At 45.3% G+C, this 19826-nt stretch overlaps 1 pseudogene; it reads right to left on the reverse strand.

The window, feature by feature from the left end:
• Positions 1 to 2505: 2505 nt before the first annotated feature.
• On the reverse strand, positions 2506 to 15677 carry LOC103273083 (annotated as a pseudogene).
• Between the last annotated feature and the right edge of the window lie 4149 nt (positions 15678 to 19826).

A 19826-nucleotide genomic window follows, 5' to 3' on the forward strand; every position in this document is an offset into this window, starting at 1 on the left:
TATTAAACCGGTCCTGCATTCTTGAGATGATTGCCACTTGGTCATGGTGCATAATCCCTTTTTTAAAAACTTTTCATAGAGTCAAGGTCTCACCATGCAGTGCAAGCTGGTGTCAAACTCCTGGCCTCAAGCAATCCTCCCACTTCAGCCTCCTAAAGTGCTGAGATTACAGGCATGAGCCACCATGCCCAGCTTGCATAATCCTGTTTATGTACTGCAGGATTTGGTCTGCTAGTGTTTTGAGAAATTTTACACTCATATTTGGAAGAAATTTTCCTCTGCAGTTTTATTTTCTTCCAATGTCTTTTTCAGGTTTTAGTATCAAGGTGATGCTGGCCTCGTAGAATGGTTTGGAAAGTGTTCCCTTCTTTTCTATTTTTGATTTTATGGAAAATTGGCATTAATTTTTCTTTAAATGTCTGATGGAACTCAGTGAAGCCATTTGGGCTTGGGCTTTCCTTTATTGGAAGTTTTCAAATTATTAATTCAATCTCTTTACTTATAGGTCTATTCAGATTAGTTCCTCTTGAGATAGTTTTGGTAGTGCATCATTCTAAGAATGTGTCCATTTTATCTAGATTATCGAATTCATTGTCAGAATTGTTTGTAGTCCTATAATATCTTTTATACTTTTGTAAGGTAAGTATTAATGTACCATCTTTCATCTCTGATAATATTGAGTTTTCTCTCCTTATTTATTGGTCAGTCTAGTAAAATTGCCAATTTTGTTGATCTTTTCAAAGAATCACTTTTTTGTTTCATTCACTTTCTCTAATTTTTGATTGTTTTATTTGTTTCTACACTAATCTTTATTATGTTCTTCATGCTAGATTTAAGTTTAGCTTGCTCTTCTCTTTTCTTAAGGATGAGACTATCGATTAAGATTTGTATGCATTTTTGAGATAGGCACTTACAGCTATGAATTTTCCTCTAAGCACTAAAATAGCTTCAATCTGCAAATTTTTTATGTTGTATTTTTGTTTTCACTTATCTCAAAATATTCTCTAATTTCCCTTGTGATTTCCTCTTAGACCTATTTGTTATTAAGGAGAGTCTTGTTTAATTTCTACAAATTTCCTTCTGTGTGGATTTCTAATTTCATTCAACTATGGTCTGAAAAAATAGTTTGTATGATTTCAATCTTTTGAATTATATTAAGGCTTCCTTCAATGCCTAACATATAGTCTATCCTGGTGGCCATTTCTTGTGTGTTTGGGAATAGTGTATATTTTGCTGTTGTTGAGTGGAGCATTCTATACAAATCTGTTAGATCTACTTAGTCGTTGAATTGTTCAAGTATTTTATTTTCTTTTTTATCTCCTGTCTCATTATTCTGTCAATTACTAAGAGTAATGTTGTATTAGTTTCCTGGGGTAGCTGTAAAAAATTACCACAAATTTGATGGCTTGAAATAAAAATTTATTCTCTCACAGCTATGGAGTCCAGAAGTCCAAAATCAAGGAATTGGCAGGGCCACAATCCCTCTGAAACCTCTAGGAGAGAATCTTTCTTTGCCTCTTCCAGCTTCTGGTGATTCTAAACAAACATTCCTCAGCTATGGTCTGCATAACTCCAGTATCTGCCTCTGTCTTCCCTGTGCTTCTGTATTGGAAATCCCCTTCTCCTTATAACCGTTATAAGGTCAAAAGTCATTGGAATTAAGACCAATTGGAATTTTGGACTCTAAATGTAAGATGATCTCATATCAAGATCCTTAATTCAGTTACATCTGCAAAAACCCTATCTCTAAATAAGGCCATAATTTCAGATAGCGTGAATTAGGAATTGGACACATCATTTGGGGGCCACTATTTAACTACAGAGGGATTGAAAGCTTTAATTATTGTTGTTGAATGTCTGTTTCTCTCTTTAATCTGTCCAGTTTTGTTTCATGTAGTAGGTACTCTGTTGTTTGGTACATATATGTTTATAGTCATTATATCTTTCAGTTGGATTGGCCTTATTATTACAAAATGTTTTTATTTGTCTTTAGTAATAAGTTTGCCTTAAAATCTATGTGGTCTGATATTAATATATCCGCTTCAGTTCTCATTTGTTTCCTGCTTCTTTTTGCTCTCAACCTATTTGTGTCTTGGAATCCAAAATATGTCTCAAGTAGAAAGCATATAATTTTTTGTCCATACTATCATGCTCTAACTTTTGATTATGGTGTTTAACAAATTTATACTTGCTGTAACAGTTGATAAGGTAGAATTTATATCCTCCATGTTACTATTTCTTTTCTATATATCTTATATACTTTTTACTACTGTTTCTCATTTTCTGTTCATCTTTGTGTTGAGTGGATATTTTCTTATTCTCATATTTTTATTTGAAAATGTTTATATCAGTGCAATGAAAATAAATTTTAGACACTGGATGTCATTAGTTTAGATATCTTCAGTTTATTATAAAAGACATGAAAATTATTTACATGATGAAATATTTCACAACTTCAGTGGAATGGGCAGTTTCATGTTGATGCCATTTCAACAGCATTTTGCTTCAGTCCACATACTTTCCAAGAATGTCGCCATCACTAAATAAGAAATAATCCTTGTTGTCTAGAACTACTTTGGTGCTTCCATATTCTGTGAGAAGAACTTTATCTCCAGCTTTCACACTAACTGGTTGAATCTCTCCGGACCCTTTCCTTTGATGCCTGAGCCCATGGCCACTACTATCACTTGCAATAGCTTTCCCTGAAACTTTTCTAAAAGCATCATGCCTCCCTTGTGTACAGTTTCAGCTGTACTCCTTTCAACCAATACCTGGTCAAACAGCGGAAGAAACTTTCTAAATGCTTGTCCTGCTATGGCTCCCACCTGCTAGTTCCAGCTCTCATGCTCTAAAATAAAATTATACATTGAAACACAAGATACAGCTAAATGAGTATTACTGATAACTTTGTACATTTGCATCTTTACAAACCAGAAGTTGATTAGCAAGGGGTCCACAGTACAGATGAGATGCAGACAAAGGTGGGTCATCATTTCAAATGTTCTCTCTCCCCATATGGGTCCTTTTGTGAACAGTGAGTGAGGAGTTGTGCCTGAAGGCCTTCGCACACTGATTTACATTGATAGTAAATGTACATGTGTGCATTCTCACATGTACAATGAGATGCGAAGATTGACTGAAGGTTCACTCACCTTCTTGGCATATGTAGGGCTTCTTGCTACTGTGAGTCCTTGCATGTTTCCTGAGGGAGGAGGGCTCACTGAAGGCTCATTCACACTCCTGATATGCATAGGGCTTCTCTCCAGTGTGAGTCCACATGCAATTCTTTTTTTTTTTTTTTTTGAGTTGGAGTCTCACTCTGTCGCCCAGCCTGGAGTGCAGTGGCTGCTCCTGGCCACCGCAGCCTCGACCTGCTGGGCTCCGGTGATCCTTCCGCCTCAGCCTTCCAAGTAGCCAAAATTACAAGCATGCGCTACCATGCCCGGCTGATTTTTTGATTTATTGTAGAGATGAGGTCTCGCAAAGTTGCCCAGGCAGGTCTCGAACCCGCAGGCTCAGGCAATCCACCACATGTGATTCCTAGGGGTTGAGATATGACTCAAGACCTGATCACAAGCCTGCACTCATACAGTTTCTTTCCCATCTATATTCTCTTGCGTACATTCAGGTGTGTACTTGTCCAGAAGGGCTTGCCATATTGGTTGTGTTCATATGGTTTCTCTCTGGTGAGAGTTCGTAGGTGTGTCTTCAGTGACGAGTGTTCCTGGAAGGCTTTCCCACACTGGCTGCATTCAAAGGGCTTCTCTCCAGTGTGAGTTCTCACATGGCTCCTAAGGGAGGATGGCTGATTGAAGGCTTTCCCACAGTCTTTACATGCACAGGACTTTTCTCCTGTGTGGTTTCTCTGGTGCAAAATCAGGTTAAAGTTCCTCGTGAAGGTTTTCCCACACTGACTACATTCAAAGGGCTTCTCTCTGGTATGTGTCCTCACATGTTGGCTCAGATTTGAAGAATATTTGAAGGCTTGCCCACATTCTTCACATTCAAAACATTTCTCTGTGGTATGAGTCTTCTCATGTCTGATGAGGTCAGAGCTGTATCTGAAAGATTTCTCACATTTATTGCATGCATAGGTTTCATCCCCACTACAGATCTTCTCAGGTATAATTAGGTGAGCACTCTGAAAGAAGGAATTTCTACTCTCTTGACATTCTAGGGAGCCTCTCCAACAAGAATTCTCTGGTACTGAAAAATCAATTCCATGCCATTGAAAGATTTCTCAAGTTCATCAACATTATAGAGTTTTCCTCCTGACTGAAGTTTGTCCTGTCAATTAAAGAAAATGTGAAAAACAAAGGCTTTATTACATTAATAGATGTTCTCCCTCATGTGAATTGAATGTAGGAGAAAGATGTTCCTATACCTGGAGGCTTTACCATTTTAGTGAGTCCATACTGTTTCTACCCAGAGTTCTTTCAAGTGGAATGGGGGAATGTTCTGCCACAAAGAGCTGTCTTTTCATTACTCTCATGGAGCATCTTAGATGCAGAGATTTTCTGAATTGTTTAAGGCTAAACTAAGTTTTAAACACTCAATTTCTGTGTCACATGTGTGAAAATGATTACTTGTGGAAATTCTCTGAAGACTCGAGTCTTGATCTTTGTTTAGAGTTTTCTGCTAATTCATGGCATTCACAGACCCTCTCCCAAGAAACTGCTTTTGCCTGGCCAGGCACTATTTGCCTCCAACTCTCTTGGTTCTTGTGCTGCCTCTCTAACCTACTGCAACCCCAGACTATTTCTACTACAGAGGACCAAGAATAATCCCTGGTGAACCTTATTCTTTTCGTGTCAATACTCTGGATCTCTGCAAAAATATCTTGTCTATGAATTGATTCTTTGGGTTGAAAGAGAGTCACCACAGAGGCCAGGTTCCTGTAGTTTTCCAGCATCACATCTCTGTACAGGCTTCTCTGAGTAGAGTCCAGAAACACCTATTCTTCTGGGGTGAATACAATGGCCACATCCACAAAGGTAACTAATTCCTAAAACAGACAGCCGGCCTGTCAACCAGAGACCACCCCTATCAGTACTCCAGAGGATGGCAGAGGATGGCAGTCCTGGGGAAGGGAGGTCCTGTGCAGAGGACTTTCAGACAGGGTTCTGAGGTGTCCCAGAACCTGCCCCTCTGCTCAGGGATCAGAACTGAACTTGTTTCTCTCTACTCTTCCTAAGTGAGAATAACAAAAGACTGTAACTAACATCAAAAGGCCTCTGTTAATTGAAAGGACTTATCTATTGACAACTAGTCAGGAAGTTTTTTTCAGATTTATCCTGCTCTAGCTCCAGGATCCAGCAGAACCTGAGAATGTTGCAGGCAGAAAAGAAACGGCTGGGAAATGACTGAACTCGTTGCTCAATGAGAACATGAAAGCCTTGAAACAAGGACAGCTCACATCCTTGCTTTGTTTTTCTTCCTGGCATGCAGCAGCCTGAGGAAGATCTGAATGAGGGGTGGGATCTCAGCCCAGGCTACCCCTCACCCACTACAAGAGGCCCAGCTTCTAAAAGCATGAAGAACAGTTTGTGGGTGTAAAAGATCCAGATGGGTCACGGGGGCCAAGTCTGGAAACAGCAGTGTCCTTTTAGAGCAACAAAGATGCCTTACTTACCCGTGAACAGGTGGTGGGCAATCCAGGAGCCATGGCTTCCTTCTCTATGCTGTCTTCCTGGAGTCAGGCAAGGTCTTGTGCAGGCAGTGCTAGGGAGAAACAGGAGGCGTGAGGTCAGTAACTGGCCAGTAAGCACATTTGCAGGCCCCAAGGTTGCCCACCTTGACTGAGTGACCACATGTGCATACACATGTGCACATGCACACACTCACAGGGACACATACACAGGTGCACATACACATGCCCTCGCACACACAGGCACACATACAAACATGCACATATGCACAGAGAAATGCATGCACTTGATCTTGTGCACACATGCACACATGCATGCACACAAGTATGCACACACACATGCATTCACACAAGCATGCAGTCACAGGGATATGCATTCATACACTGTTGTACATACTTGCATGCATGCACACTCACATAAACATGCACACCTATACACACACAGATATATAACATGTACACATATGCATGCAAATATACATGCACACGCAGACTATCACATGTGTATACACATGTCCCTCCATTCCAAATCCCAAGACCCACGGCCCTTAATTCACCAGGAGAATCCACAGTGCCTGCAGCAACCGCCACACAGCCCCAACTTAGCTCTGGGACAGCTCTTCCTCCTTGGCTGCCCGGCTCCTTCCTCTCCCCACTCTGCAGGGTTATTACCACCCCCAACTCACCCCAAGTAGGCAGGGGACAGAAAAACCACTACCACCCTGGAAGTCTGTCTGAAAAGGTAATGCCCTTCCCACCTGCCTTCAAGTTGATACTGTCCCTCCCTCCACACAAGCAAGTGACTCCCTGGTCATCCCTCATCCCCGTCTCACCCCACCCTCCCTCCTGACAGGACCTTTCCCCTCAGTATTAAAACTGACCTATCCCCAATCCCTGAGCCCGTAGGTGAATTTTCTGGGGCTGCCATAACAAAGTATCACAAACTGAGTGACTTAGAACCACAGATATTTATCCTCTCACAGTTCTGGAACCCGGGAGTCCAAAATCAAGGTGTTGGCAGGGCAACACCTCCCCTGAGACTCTGGGATGACTCCTTCCTCGCCTCTTCCTGGCTTCTAATGGTGGCTGTGGATATTTGGTATCCCTTGGCTTGTAGATCACTCCAAGCTCTGCCTCCACCATCACAGGCAGACACTGGAGAGATGCAACCACAAGCCAAGGAACTCCAGGACTACAGGCCACCACCAAACTCTGGGAAGCAGCAAGGAAGTATTCTCCACCAGCGCCTTCAGAGGGAGCATGGCCTTGCCAACACCTTAATTTTCAACTTCTGGTATCCAAAACGGTGAGAGAGAAATTTGTTGTTTTAAAACACAAACAAAAATCTCATCACCTTCTTCCCAAATCCTGCTCTCCTTGATCTCAGGAAGATCCCTGTCTCTGATCAGAAATCTCACCCCTTGGACACAAGCATGGTGGCGCAAGCCTGTAGTCCCAGCTACTTCGGAGGCTGAGGCAGAAGGGTTACTAGAACCCAGCACTTTGAGTCTACAGTGAGCTATGATCACACTACTGCACTCCAGCCTGGGCAACAGAGAGGGATCCTATCTCTAAAAAGTCTTTAAACTTTTTTATTAAAAAAAGAAATCTCATCCCCCCTACCTCAACACTCTACAGACCCCAACAATTAATCAAAATAGTGATATAGCTTCTTATAAAGTGTGAGTGTTCCTAACTGCCTCCATGTGCCTCTGGTGACTTCCCTGAGGCCAGTCCTCCTCCCAGGTGCTGGAGGGTTCTGTTAAGATCACGGGCGCATTTTGCACCACTCACCTAAATACATCACTCCCTCCCAGTGGCCTTAGAACATGGGTCAGTGTTCTTTTCCCACACCAAGCCCACTCCTTCTCCAATCAGCTCTCGCCTATCCACCTCCCTCTGCTTCCTTCATGTTGCCTTCCATGGCCCTGGACACACCAGGCTCTCTGCTCCCAGGGGATTTTACTGATGTTGTTTCTAAGCCTGAAATCCTCTCTCCAAACCTCCAAACAGCCCCACAGTACTGGGAAGCTAAATGGTACTATAATTATTAGGGTCTAAGTTGATACCACCCCTCTATCCACACAAGTGACTCCCTGGTAATGTGACTTCCTGGTCAAGTGCCATCCTGGTCAATGTGGCAATGTTTGGTACTGGGTCCCTTTACAGAATACCAAAGACTAGGGTACTTAATGAGAATCTGCTTCTCACAGCTCTGGAAGCTGGAAGTCTGAGATCAGGGTGCCAGCATGGTCTGGTTCTGATGAGGGCTCTCTTCCTGGCCTGCAGAAGGCCACCTTCTGGCTGTATCCTCTGTAGAGACAGAGCTCTGGTGTCTCTGCCTTTTCTTTCTTGCAAGACAGGAGTCCCCAGCCCCTGGGCCATGGACCAGTACTAGTCCCTGGCCTGTTAGGAACTCAGCTGTACAGTAGGAGGTGAGAGGAGCTCTGTCTTCTGTCAGATTAGTGGTGGCATTAGACTCTCATAGGAGCATGAACCCTATTGTGAACTGCAAGTGGCCTAGGTTACATGCTCCTTATGAGGATCTAACACCTGATGATCCTCCCCCGATCAACCCCGGTCCATAAAAAAAACTGTCTTCCATAAATCTGGTCCCTGATGCCAAAAAGGTTGGGGATGGTTGCGCTAACGATACCAGTTCTATCAGATCAGGGCTCCAACCTATGACCTCATTTAACCTCAGTCACCTCCTTAAAGGCTCTACCCCTAATATAGTCACATGGAACACTTCAACATCAACCTGTGGGGAGGGGAGCACAATTCAGTCCACAGCATCTACAGACATTTTGCTTGTCACAACTCAGGTGGGGTTATGAGCTTAATTGTGTCACTCCAAAAATTCATATGTTGAAGTTCTAACCCTGCTATCTAGAATGTAACCATATTTGAACAGAGGGTCTTTAGAGAGGTAACACATTAAAATGAGGTCAGTAGGGTGGGCCCTGATCCAATATAACAAGTATCCTTATAACAAAAGAATATTTGGACAGAGACATGTACAGAGGGAACACCATGTGAAGACCCAGGGAGAATACAGTTGCCTACAAGCCAAGGGGAGAGGTCTCAGAAGAAATCAACCCAGTTGAGGTCCTAGGCTGCTGGCCTCCAGAACTGTAAAACAATATAGTTCTGTTTTTAATCCACGTGGTATGTGGCACTTTGATACGGCAGTCCTAGAAAATTCAGCCCAGGGAAGATGCTTCTGGCATCTACTGGGCTCAGGCCAGGGATGCTGCTCAGCATCCTACAAAGCACAGATGGTCCCCACCACAGAGAATGATCAGGCTCCAATGTCAGTATGCTGTGGTTGAGAGACCCTGGTCTGAGCTTAAACATACATCCTTTCCCATAGTTCTCCCCTGTCACCTAAGACCAAGTCCTCATGTAACATGTGTCCATTGTACCCTGGCCTTCATTTCAAAATCTGACCACCCAGCCTGACTGTGAGCTCCACAGGGGAGGGGTCAGTGCTTTCTTTGCGACTATTTCCCAGTCCCCATCTCACCACAGGACAACAGTCACAGCCCTTTCAAGAAGTAACAAGGAGGCAGAGGCCAGCCCAGAAGGCTTACCAAAAAAATACTGAAGAACAACACACAACCTATGTCTAAGAATTGCCCCAGTCAATACTATGACACAGATTCCAGATGCAAAAGTAGATGACATTTTTAAGAAACAAAATTTATTATTATTATAAGGCAAACGTGAAAAAATAAATACCTTGCTATTAAAGTTAAAACATTATCTGTCTTTTAGAATTAGTTTTTTCCCACTTCTCAGGAGAAGTGACTTTGAACTTCATTTTTAAGAGGCTCAGTTAAAGCACAGGCCATTTATAGTAAAAATCAGTTGTAATTTTTAAACTCAAAATAATTGTGTATTCAAGAATTTCACTTTGCCCAAAGATAGGTTTAGGCTTTGCTGTAGCTGAGTGGCCCTCTTTTTCTTAACAGAAAGATCTGTACCTGAAATGCCTCCCCTTGCACAAATGAGGCAGTGCTTTCCATATCTCTCCTTGGGGTGCTGTGGCAGTGTCTGCAGTGGGAGGAAGTGCAGGCAGGATGAGATTTGAGTTCCCAGACAGAACACAAGGACTGTGGGACCCTCTGGCTGCGTGTTCCACACAGTACTCACTCACCAGAAGCCTCAGTCACCCATGCATCACGGTGGTCCAGCATGTGTACCAGCATTGCCAGCCTCTGTATCTGCAAGGCCACCTTCAGTCCCTGAAAGAAGCGGTATACACATATACCTTGTCGACATTGACCTAAGCACAGCTAATCATTGTGATAGAACTTTGACTCCAAATTTAGAGAGGGTGCCTAGGCAGGGAGGGAGAGGTCGCATACTCTGAGGAGGCTCCAGCAGTTGAGAAAAGCTGTAACCTGGTCAGGCACAGTGGCTCACGTCTGCAGTTCTAGAACTTAGGAGGCTGAGGCAAGAGAATTGCCTGAGCCCAGGGTTCAAGACCAGCCTGGGCAACGTGGAAGGACCTTGTCTTTACAATAAATCAAAAATTAGCCAGGTGTGGTGGTGCAGGCCTGTAGTTCCAGCTACTTGGAAGGCTGAGGTGGAAGGATCACCTGAGCCCAGCAGGTCAAGGCTGCAGTAGCTGTGAGTGTGTCACTGCACTCCAGCCTGGGTGACAGTAAGACTCTGACTCAAAAAAGAAAAAACAAATGGAACAGGACATGGTGGTGGCTGGAAGGTCCCTGTGGTGAGGGGTTGAAACAGGGGCAGGTGGGAGAAGGTCCCTTCTCCTCAGGGCAGGGGACAGATGCCTTAAGGCATCCCACTCATATACTCTCTGCCTGGGTAAGGAAACATTGGGACCTGAGTTAAGACGTCTTCACCAGCCTGCACATTCCTTGTCCAGCCCTCAGGACAAGGGATCTCATGGTTCCCGTTGGCTTCAAGGTCATGGAAGGACTGAGGCTGGGGGTGGAAGGAAAGGCTGGAGGAATAAAGGCTGGATAGGGAAGGAAGGGCCCAGGGTCCAGGATCCAACCAATTCCCCAGGACTTACCGTGGAGCCCGCCAGCACTCTGGGGACAGTTGCATTCAATGAAGAAACAGACTCCACTAAACCGAACCCACAGCCTGAGCCTCCTATACAACCCAACTCCCAGTTGTAGTTTCCAGGTGCCCACTTCCTCTGCCAGCCCTCCCCAGTTCTACAGACACTCCACACTCCAGGCCCTCCCGGCTGGGGCTGATGCCCTCACAGCAAACCATCTCCCATGCTTACTGCATATCCTGGAGACCAAGGTGACTCCTGGTCTCCTTGAGTTGATGGCTGGTCCCCTTGAGTCGATGGTGCCCCCCTCTCTCCCATTGAGGGCCCGATCTGCATCCTCAGGAACAGCCCCAACCCCTAGGAAAAGACACGAGGGTACTGAGCAGGACAGAGGCAGCACTGTGGCTGATCTTGGCCTGAGAGACCTTTGGTTTTGAGGTTAGCACTGGCAGAAGTCAAGGCACTTGGGCGTGGTATCTGGTAGCTTCAGACCTGGTGACCTCCCCCCACCCCAGTCTGCTATAGGCACCAGCCACAACCAGTGAGGGTCTCCAAGGACTGATCACACTGCAGATGTAGATACAGACCTGACCTCTTTCTGGTCCTGGGCGGCCCCGGCTGGAGGTTAGGACATAGTCCCCATAGACACTGAGACATTTTACTACAGAAAATTAGGGTATGTGCAAAGGACAGCCATGTGAAGAGGCAGCAAGAAGTCATAGAGAGAGGCCTCAGGAGAACGCAACCCTGCCAATACCTTAATCTTGGACTTCCAGCCTCTAGAACTGTGAGAAAATAACATTTCTGATGCTTAAGCCACCCAAAGCCAAATCAGAGAGAAAGGTCAGTAGCCCTTGGCTCTGAACTTGAAGGCTGTCCTGTGTTTTCTCAGATCTGGGTTTGTCTACATGGTGTCCATCATTCACAGGGCCAAACTGGCGGCCAAAGTTGCTTCCAACTCCCCTGTGATCCAGGGCCCACCACCCTGGGTCAACTTCTTAGCCCACTCTCACATCCAGTCTAAATTCCCCTTCCTTAAAAATCCCATAGGGTTGGGTGCCTGACCACCAGGGACAACTCCCAGCCCCCAAGGTCTACTGGAATTATTAAACTGGCCACTCCTAAGCTGTTGACCCTCCCCTGCCTCACCTTCCCCATAGAAACCCCAACAAAGGCTGTGGCCGGGGCTCTCCCCCTACTCCTTGCTGCCTCCAAGCTGACCCGGTGCTTCCCCACATGGGCCTGAGTGGCAGGTATGCCTTGTCCTCACAGGAAATGTAAGGAATAAAAATCTTCCAATGACATTGGCCTTTCTGTGTCATCATCAAAATCCTGCAGGCACATTTTGAGAAAATGATGGCATCAGAATCATTTTGACACAGATCATTTCCCTTAAAGGAACTGTTTTTATGCATTTAGCCAATTTGTTCTGCAAATATGCTTTGGGCACTGCTAGTGTGGGCCCTGGGGATCCAGCAGGAGACAAAAGGGGCAATGCTACAGCCTCAGAGAGCCAGTATCTAGAAGAGGAGGCCATGGCCTTGGGACAGAAGAAAGGCTATGCTTGGAGATGCCCGTTCCTCGGTCTCTCTTGGGACTTTAAAAAAACATTTTTTTAAGAGATGAAACCTCACTCTGTGCAGTGGCCTGATCACAGCTCACTACGGCCTTGAACTCTTGAGCTCAAGCAATCCTCCCATCTCAGCTTCCTGAGTCACTGGGATCACAGATGTGAGCTACCACGCCCAACTTCCTTGCGGCTTTTCTAAGAGCAGTTTCCTGCTCTTTCCTTGCTGGTCCCTCTCCCGGACTAGCTGACAACAGAGGAGGAAGCCATGGGGCCTGTCTGTCCCTAGACACTGGCACTTTTCCATGTAACAGGGAGGCCTCAGAGCTGCCATACAGAATCCCAATGATTGGGACCAGGCCCAGTGACACCCAGCATGGCCCAGAAGGACTAACTGGAGGGTCAGAACCATCAACCCAGGGGCAGGTTATGGGTGCCTCAAGGGGTAGAACCTGGCACCTGAGACTGTGGTGAGGCTTGGATCCAGCTCTCGAAATCCACCTTCACCACTTCCGGGCTGTATGTCATCAGGGATGAACACTTCAGTTCCTCTAACATGCATCCATGAGTGGACCTCCTCTGCCTCACTCAGAACATTCTGGGGCTGCCTGTTTCCTGGGACTCTGAGGCAACAAGAATGCCTCTCCTCCCATCAGGGTGCCCACTGGGCTGGATGTGGAATTCTGTGGAAGGTGCCAGAGCCCTGTACTGAGAAGAGAAAGACCACTGAAAATGGGAGGACACCTGGCCTTCCTGACTGGTTCTCCCTTCCTCCCTCTTGATAGCTCCCACGTCATCAAGAGATATGCAGGAGTGGATGATAGGTGCCTGGAGATGCTTTCCCCAGCACCTTATCCATTCATTCCTTCATTCAGCAAGCATTGAGGGCTACTATCTACTGACAAATAGAATGCTCTGTAATGGCAACCTGGACAATGTAGCAAAACCCCATCTCCAAAAAAATATTTTTTATTTGGCTGAGCATGGAGGCTTATGCCTGTAATCCTATCATTTTGAGAGGCTGAAGCAAGAGGATTGCTTGAGTTCCAGAGTTTGAGGTCAACCTGGGTAACATAGACTTCATCTCTACAAAAACTCAAAAAATTAGCTGGGTGTGGTGACATGCCCCTGTAGTCCCAGCTACTTGGGAGGCTGGAGCAGAAGTATCGCCTAAGCCCAAGAGGTCAAGGCTGCAGTGAGTCATGACTGTGCCACTGCACTCCAGCCTGGGCAACATAGTGACATTACAATTTTTTTTAAAAATTAGCCTGATGTGGTAGCCTCAGTTACTCGGGAGGCTGAGGCAGGAAGATTGCTTGAGTTCAGGAGTTCAAGGTTGCAGGGAGCTATGAATGTGCCACTGAACTTCAGCCTGGGCAACAGAGCAGGACCCTATCTCTGGGGGAAAAAAAGAAAGGAAAAAGAATACTCTGTAATGGGGTTGACCACAACTACCACATCAGATGAGGCCCTGCAACAGTAAAACATTTTCAGACATCAAGGTCTCAAAAACCATGCACACTTTCCCAAGTAGCTGCTGAAGGATGTTATACACCAAAACAAGAGCACAAACCAAGGACAAGGATGATGTGGAGAGCAAGGAGGAATCTCAGCTGCCCAAGAGTCTGTTACAGCTGGGCATGGCCAAGAATTTCAACTACTCTAGGCTCACATCAGGTTGTGCAGAGTTGAGGCTTTTCCATTTTCCAGAGGCTTTCCTGGCAAGAAAAGGAGCATGGGTCTCTACAACATGGGTCACGTCACCCCATCCAACACATGGGCCATCTCTGACACTCTGATACTGCTGCTAATTCATGACACAAGGGAGAGGAGTTGATTGAAAGATCCCACAGACCTCACTGGCTCTGGAATGAACAGGCCCTGCTTGGGGGCGAGGCCTTCTATCCAGACCCTAATCCAGTTCCTACCCCCAAGAACAGGAACTCAGACTTAGGAAGGTCTTGTAGTTTGAGGAGCAGGAACTCAGAGATAAAGGGAAGGTGGGCACTCAGTGTATATTTTCTCGGGCACTGTGAAAGTGCAAGCTGGCTTGGAAGGCTTTTCCACACTGAAAAGGGCTTCCTTCCAGTGTGGGGTCTCAATCGGCCTCCTAAGAGGTGAAGAATCAGCCGGGCTCGGTGGCTCAGCCTGTAATCCCGTGCCTTTGGGAGGCTGAAGTAAGTGGATTGCCTGAGCCCGCGGGTTTGAGATCCACCTGGGCAGCGAGACCTCATCTCTACAATAAATCAAAAAATCAGCTGGGTGTGGTAGCACATGCCTGTAATTCCAGCTACTTGGAAGGTTGAGGCAGAAGGATCCCCGGAGCCCAGCAGGTCAAGGCTGCGGTGGCCGGGAGCGGCCACTGCACTCCAGTCTGGGCAGCAGAGTGCGACTCCAACTCAAAAAAAAAAAAAAAAGAGGTGAAGAATTCTTGACAACCTTCCCACGTTCTTGACAATCAAAGTGGCCTCTCTTCTGCCAGTTTTCTTACTCAGATCCAGGTTTCAGTTCCTCTAGAGCCTGTCCTGCCCACTTTAAATTAATTAGGTGCCTTTTCTCCAGGTGGCATGTGCTCCTGATAAGAGGTAAGTAATGGCCAGGCCTGGTGACTCACACCTGTAATTGCAGCTACTTGAGTGGTTGAGATGGGAGGATGACTGGAGCTCAGGAGTTTGAGACCAGCCTAGGCAACACAGCAAGACCCTGTTTCTACAAAAAATATTTTGTTTTAATTAGCCAAGTGTGATGCTGCACACCTCTAGTTCTAGCTACTCTGGAGGCCAGCAGGAAGATAGCCTGAGTCCAGGAGTTGGAAGCTGCAGTGAGCTATGATCGTTCCACTGCACTCCAGCCTGAGTGACAGAGAAAGATCTCCTCTCTAAAAACAAGAAGGCAAGTGATGGTGGAAAGCTAGCCAACATCTGTGTCGGTGCCCAGGGACCCTCCCTGCCAGAAGCAAGTTCTCGGTGCTGCAAGACATGCCCTGTTGAGGTGGCTCACATTCTTTGAGTGGAGTACGTTGCCGCTCTACCACAGGGCTTTCTCTTACTCAGGAGGCTTCTTTCTCAGGTAATGTTTCTTTTAATTGTGGAGGAGTAAGTCCTATTTCACACACCCAATGTCTGACTCACATTCATAAAAATGTTTACTTGGGGGAACTTTCTATAAAAAGGATCCTGAGCAACAGTCAGTTTGCCCAAATTCAGAAGTCACAGAGGCTCCCCCAGACACTGCCTTCCCTTGAGGTGCCCCTGCCTCCAGCATATCCCTGGCTCCGCACATTGCACATCCCTCCCCCGCAAACATCCCTCCACCTCTCCTGTGAAGGGGACCAAGGATAACCCCGGGGGTCTTACCATCTATGTGTCACTGGATGATCTGTCTTTCACAATATCCTGCATGGAAGTCAACTCCTTGAGTTTAAGTTGAGATTCTCAATCTAAAATAAATTGGAAAAAAATTAATTCCTTTCAGAAAAACATAGTGCTATAAAATGTGAAACCAAAATATATTTGGGGGGGGTTGTTTGTTTTGAAATTGACTCGAAACTTGAGATGATACTAAAAGAGAAGAAGGTTTCCATGAGTAGGCCTGTGTGTAGCAGTCATAGAAATGAGGGCAAAATGAAAGGTGATTTCCTAGCTAAAGAGTTTATAAAGACTGAGACAGATATTTCCAGGAAGGGGATGTTATTAGAAATACAAGTAAGAAGCACTAGGCATGGTGTCTCATGCCTATAATCCCAGCTACTCAGGAGGCTGAAACAAGAGGATCACTTGAGTCCAGGAGTTTGAAACAAGCCTGGCAACATAGCCAGATCCCATCTCTAAGAAAAATTTTTTAAAAAATTAGCTGGGGGAGTTCCAGTAAGATGGCGACGGCAAAGGTGGAATTGTGAGATTCTCCAAACATGAATTCCCAAAAAGACTCTTACTTTTCTTCCCTCACCCCACTGCCCACTCCAGCTGCACTGGTCTGAGGCCCAGGGACCCTTGGTCCCATGCAGGGCAGGATATTGCAGCCCCCAGCTCCTGCTGCTCCACTATACGTGACTCCCACCCACGCGGGAGTCTCAGATCTTGGCTCCCTCCCTGGCTACATCGTCTCGCCCAGCACCCAGCACCAAGCTGCTGGTCAATCAGGGAGGCTCTGGGCACCTGCCCCTCAGAGATACCAGTCCCATTTCTGGCTGAAGTACACTGTGAGGGGCCCAGGGTCACTCTCACCATTCACCACCTGCCCTTTGGAGCTTTGGAGCTCTGGAGCTCTGGGCCCACCCTGACTGAGGCACTCAGCACGTGACCCCATGCTTGTGTAAGGGAACAGCATATCTTAAGGAGGTGCTGATCAGAGACTCTCAGCTCCAGAGGAGGGAACTCCTGACCCCCTCCTCCACCCCAGCCCACTGGTGGCACCCCAGATCCAGCACCCAGCTGTGCAGCTGATCTCCGGTACCTCCCATGCCACCACAGTCCATCATAGTGGATCACCCAGGAACCCAGACTAGCAGAGAGAAAGGATCCGTGAAAGAGAAACTGCCACCTTGGCCATTCTCCAGGCAGAGACTTGCATTGCCCCGCCCACCTATGATCAGCATCCACCTCGGTTCCTAAGATAACATCGCAAAATAGGAGACAAAGCCCCTCTGCTATGCTGAATCAGAGAAAGGCAACTAAGCATCTCAACCTCCCAGGCAGCAGGCTAAAAGAACAAACCCAAGCTACAAGTAAATCTAGCTGTCTGCAATGAAAACAAAGGGGAGAGGCTGGCGATCAGAGCTGAAGAGACTTTAGACACTCAGGAAAGATTCCAGAGCTAGTCTGATTTCTTATTTTGACTTTTGATTTTATCATTTTGACTGTTTTGCCCATTTTTGTTTGCTTTCTGACTTACACTATCTGTTTGTGTTAGGGAAAACGCATTAACCTGATTTTTTCGGTCTGTCTTTGTGTACCTACCAATAGTCTTTAGGGAATTTTGCTTGTGTGTTTTTTTCACTTCTCTCTGGCCTTGTGTCTCTTTTTCACCTGTTACTTGGTATGTATGTCTGTTTTCCCTCTCACTCTTCTCTCTTTCTAACTTCCTATGGACTCCCCCTTCCTCCATTATTTTCCTCTTTTGTACCTCCCTTTGTTCCAGGGACCAAACCTAAATACCGCTGCACAGACAGATTGTAAGGCAGTGGGCAATAGGTTCCAGTGGGCTCATACACCGGTTGGTGGATGCTGGAATCAGCATATAGATTCTGAATCACAGATTCCCCCTCAATTAAACCTCAAAATGGCAAAAAGTACAGCCCACAGCCTAAACTCAAACCTCAAAAGTGAACAAAGCCAAAGGATCCTCATAAGGAGGAACAGGAGATTGCACAAGTGAAGCGAAAGCAACCCCACCTTCCCTGAGAAACAGAATTAAAGAAGGGGAGGGAAAGGGGGAGAGAGAGAAAAATCTACACAAATGAAGAAAAACCAAAAGAAGAACATGGGTCTCTCTGAGACCTCTGGGAGGGCAGACACTGAGAAAACTGACTTCAGAATGCAAACAATGAAGAGCCCCCAGAATGACTGGCCTCAAACTACAAACCTAGATATCAAGACATTAATGGAGAGATTAAAAATAATTGAGTGTAATCCCATACCTTTGGGAGGCTGAGGTGAGTGGATTGCCTGAGCCTGCGGGTTCAAGACCCACCTGGGCACCTTGGCAAGACCTCATCTCTACAATAAATCAAAAACTAGCCGGGCATGGTAGCGTGTGCCTATAGTTCCAACTACTTGGAAGGCTTAGGCGGAAGGATTGCCGGAGCCCAGCAGGTCGAGGTTGCAGTGGCCAGGAGCGGCCAATGCACTCCAGTCTGGCTGACAGAGTGAGACTCCAATTCAAAAAAAAAAAAAGAATTGAGGAGAGACAAGAAGAAACTAGGAATGAGCTGATAACTGAGATAACAGTAACAAAGAATACTGTGAATGAAATAAATAATAAACTGATAAGCATGGAAAGCAGAGTTACCCAAGCAGAAGAAAGAATCTCAGAGCTTGAGGACCAAAATATAGAACTAACCCAAACTGTTAAAAACACAGAAAACAAGCTCAAAAAGACAGAACAAAACCTTCAAGAGATGAGAGATTACTTCCAGAGACTGAACCTAAGAATAATTGGCATTCCTGAGGCAGAAAGTGAGACAGAGACGACACTGGAGCAAACTTTTCATGAGATTATTCAAGAAAACTCCCCTTATCTAATCAGTGATGCAAAAATTCAAAAACAAGAAATTCAGAGAACCCCTGCAAGACAACAAATGAGAAGACCAACTCCTAGGCACATAATAATTCACCTAAACAAAGTAGGTATAAAAGAAAAAATACTAAAAGTAGCAAGATAAAAAGGTCAGATCACCTACCATGGAAGACCGATTAGAATAGCAGTAGATTTATCTGCAGAAACCCTGCAGGTTAGGAGAGTTTGGAGCCCTATCTTCAAAGTCCTAAAAGATAAACAATTTCAACCAAGAATAACCTACCCAGCCAAGTTAAGCTTCATCAGCGAGGGAGAATTAAAATCTTTCCCAGATATCCAATTCCTAAGAACTTACGCTGCCACCAGACCACCTCTACATGAAATACACAGAAGAAAAGAAAAAAAGAGCAACGTTCTTCACAAGAGTACAGGAAAAGGAATAAAATACACATGAACCAACCCCCAAACCAAAAGAAAGACAAAATACTAAGTGGAAGAACAACAACTCTATGAGAACTCTATGATAGGGATGAACTCTCACATTTCAATAATTAGCTTGAATGTGAATGAACTAAATGAACCACTGAAAAGACATAGAATGGCAAAATGGATAAAATACCACCAGGCAACAATATACTGCCTCCAATAGACCCATCTCACTAGAAAGGACTGCCACAGACTCAAAGTAAGAGGATGGGAAACAAATTTTCCAGCCGATGGAACACAAAAGAAAGGAAGAGTCGCAATCCTAATTTCAGACAAAATACCATTTAAGCTATCAAAAATTTAAAAAGATACAGAAGGCCACTACATAATGATAAAAGGTTCACTTCATCAATAAGAAATATCTATCCTAAACGTATATGCACCAAACATAGGAGCGCCAACTTTCATAAAGCAGCTTCTAGGAAAACTAAAGAAAGATATTAACTCTAACACCATCATAACTGGGGACTTTAATACCCCATTCACAACCCTAGACAGATCATCAGGACAAAAAATCAGCAATGAGATCCGGAACCTCAATGTGACTCTGGACCAATGGACTTAATCAATACCTACAGAGCACTCCATCCAATGACCACAGAATACACATTCTACTTATCACCGCACGGAATGTATTCTATGAACGACCACATACTTGGCCATAAATAAAGCAAAGGAAATTTAAAAGGACGGAAATTTTACCATGTACCTTCTTGGACCACAGTGGAATAAAAATAAACATTAACACCAACAAGATCCCCCCAAAACCCACAAAGACATGGACACTAAACAGCATGATGCTAAACAACTCCTGGATCAATGATGAAATCAAAACAGAGATCAAAAGATAC

Source organism: Carlito syrichta, unplaced genomic scaffold (assembly GCF_000164805.1).
Source record: "Carlito syrichta isolate Samal-C Ts95f unplaced genomic scaffold, Tarsius_syrichta-2.0.1 Scaffold313494, whole genome shotgun sequence".
NCBI classification, from domain to species: domain Eukaryota; kingdom Metazoa; phylum Chordata; class Mammalia; order Primates; family Tarsiidae; genus Carlito; species Carlito syrichta.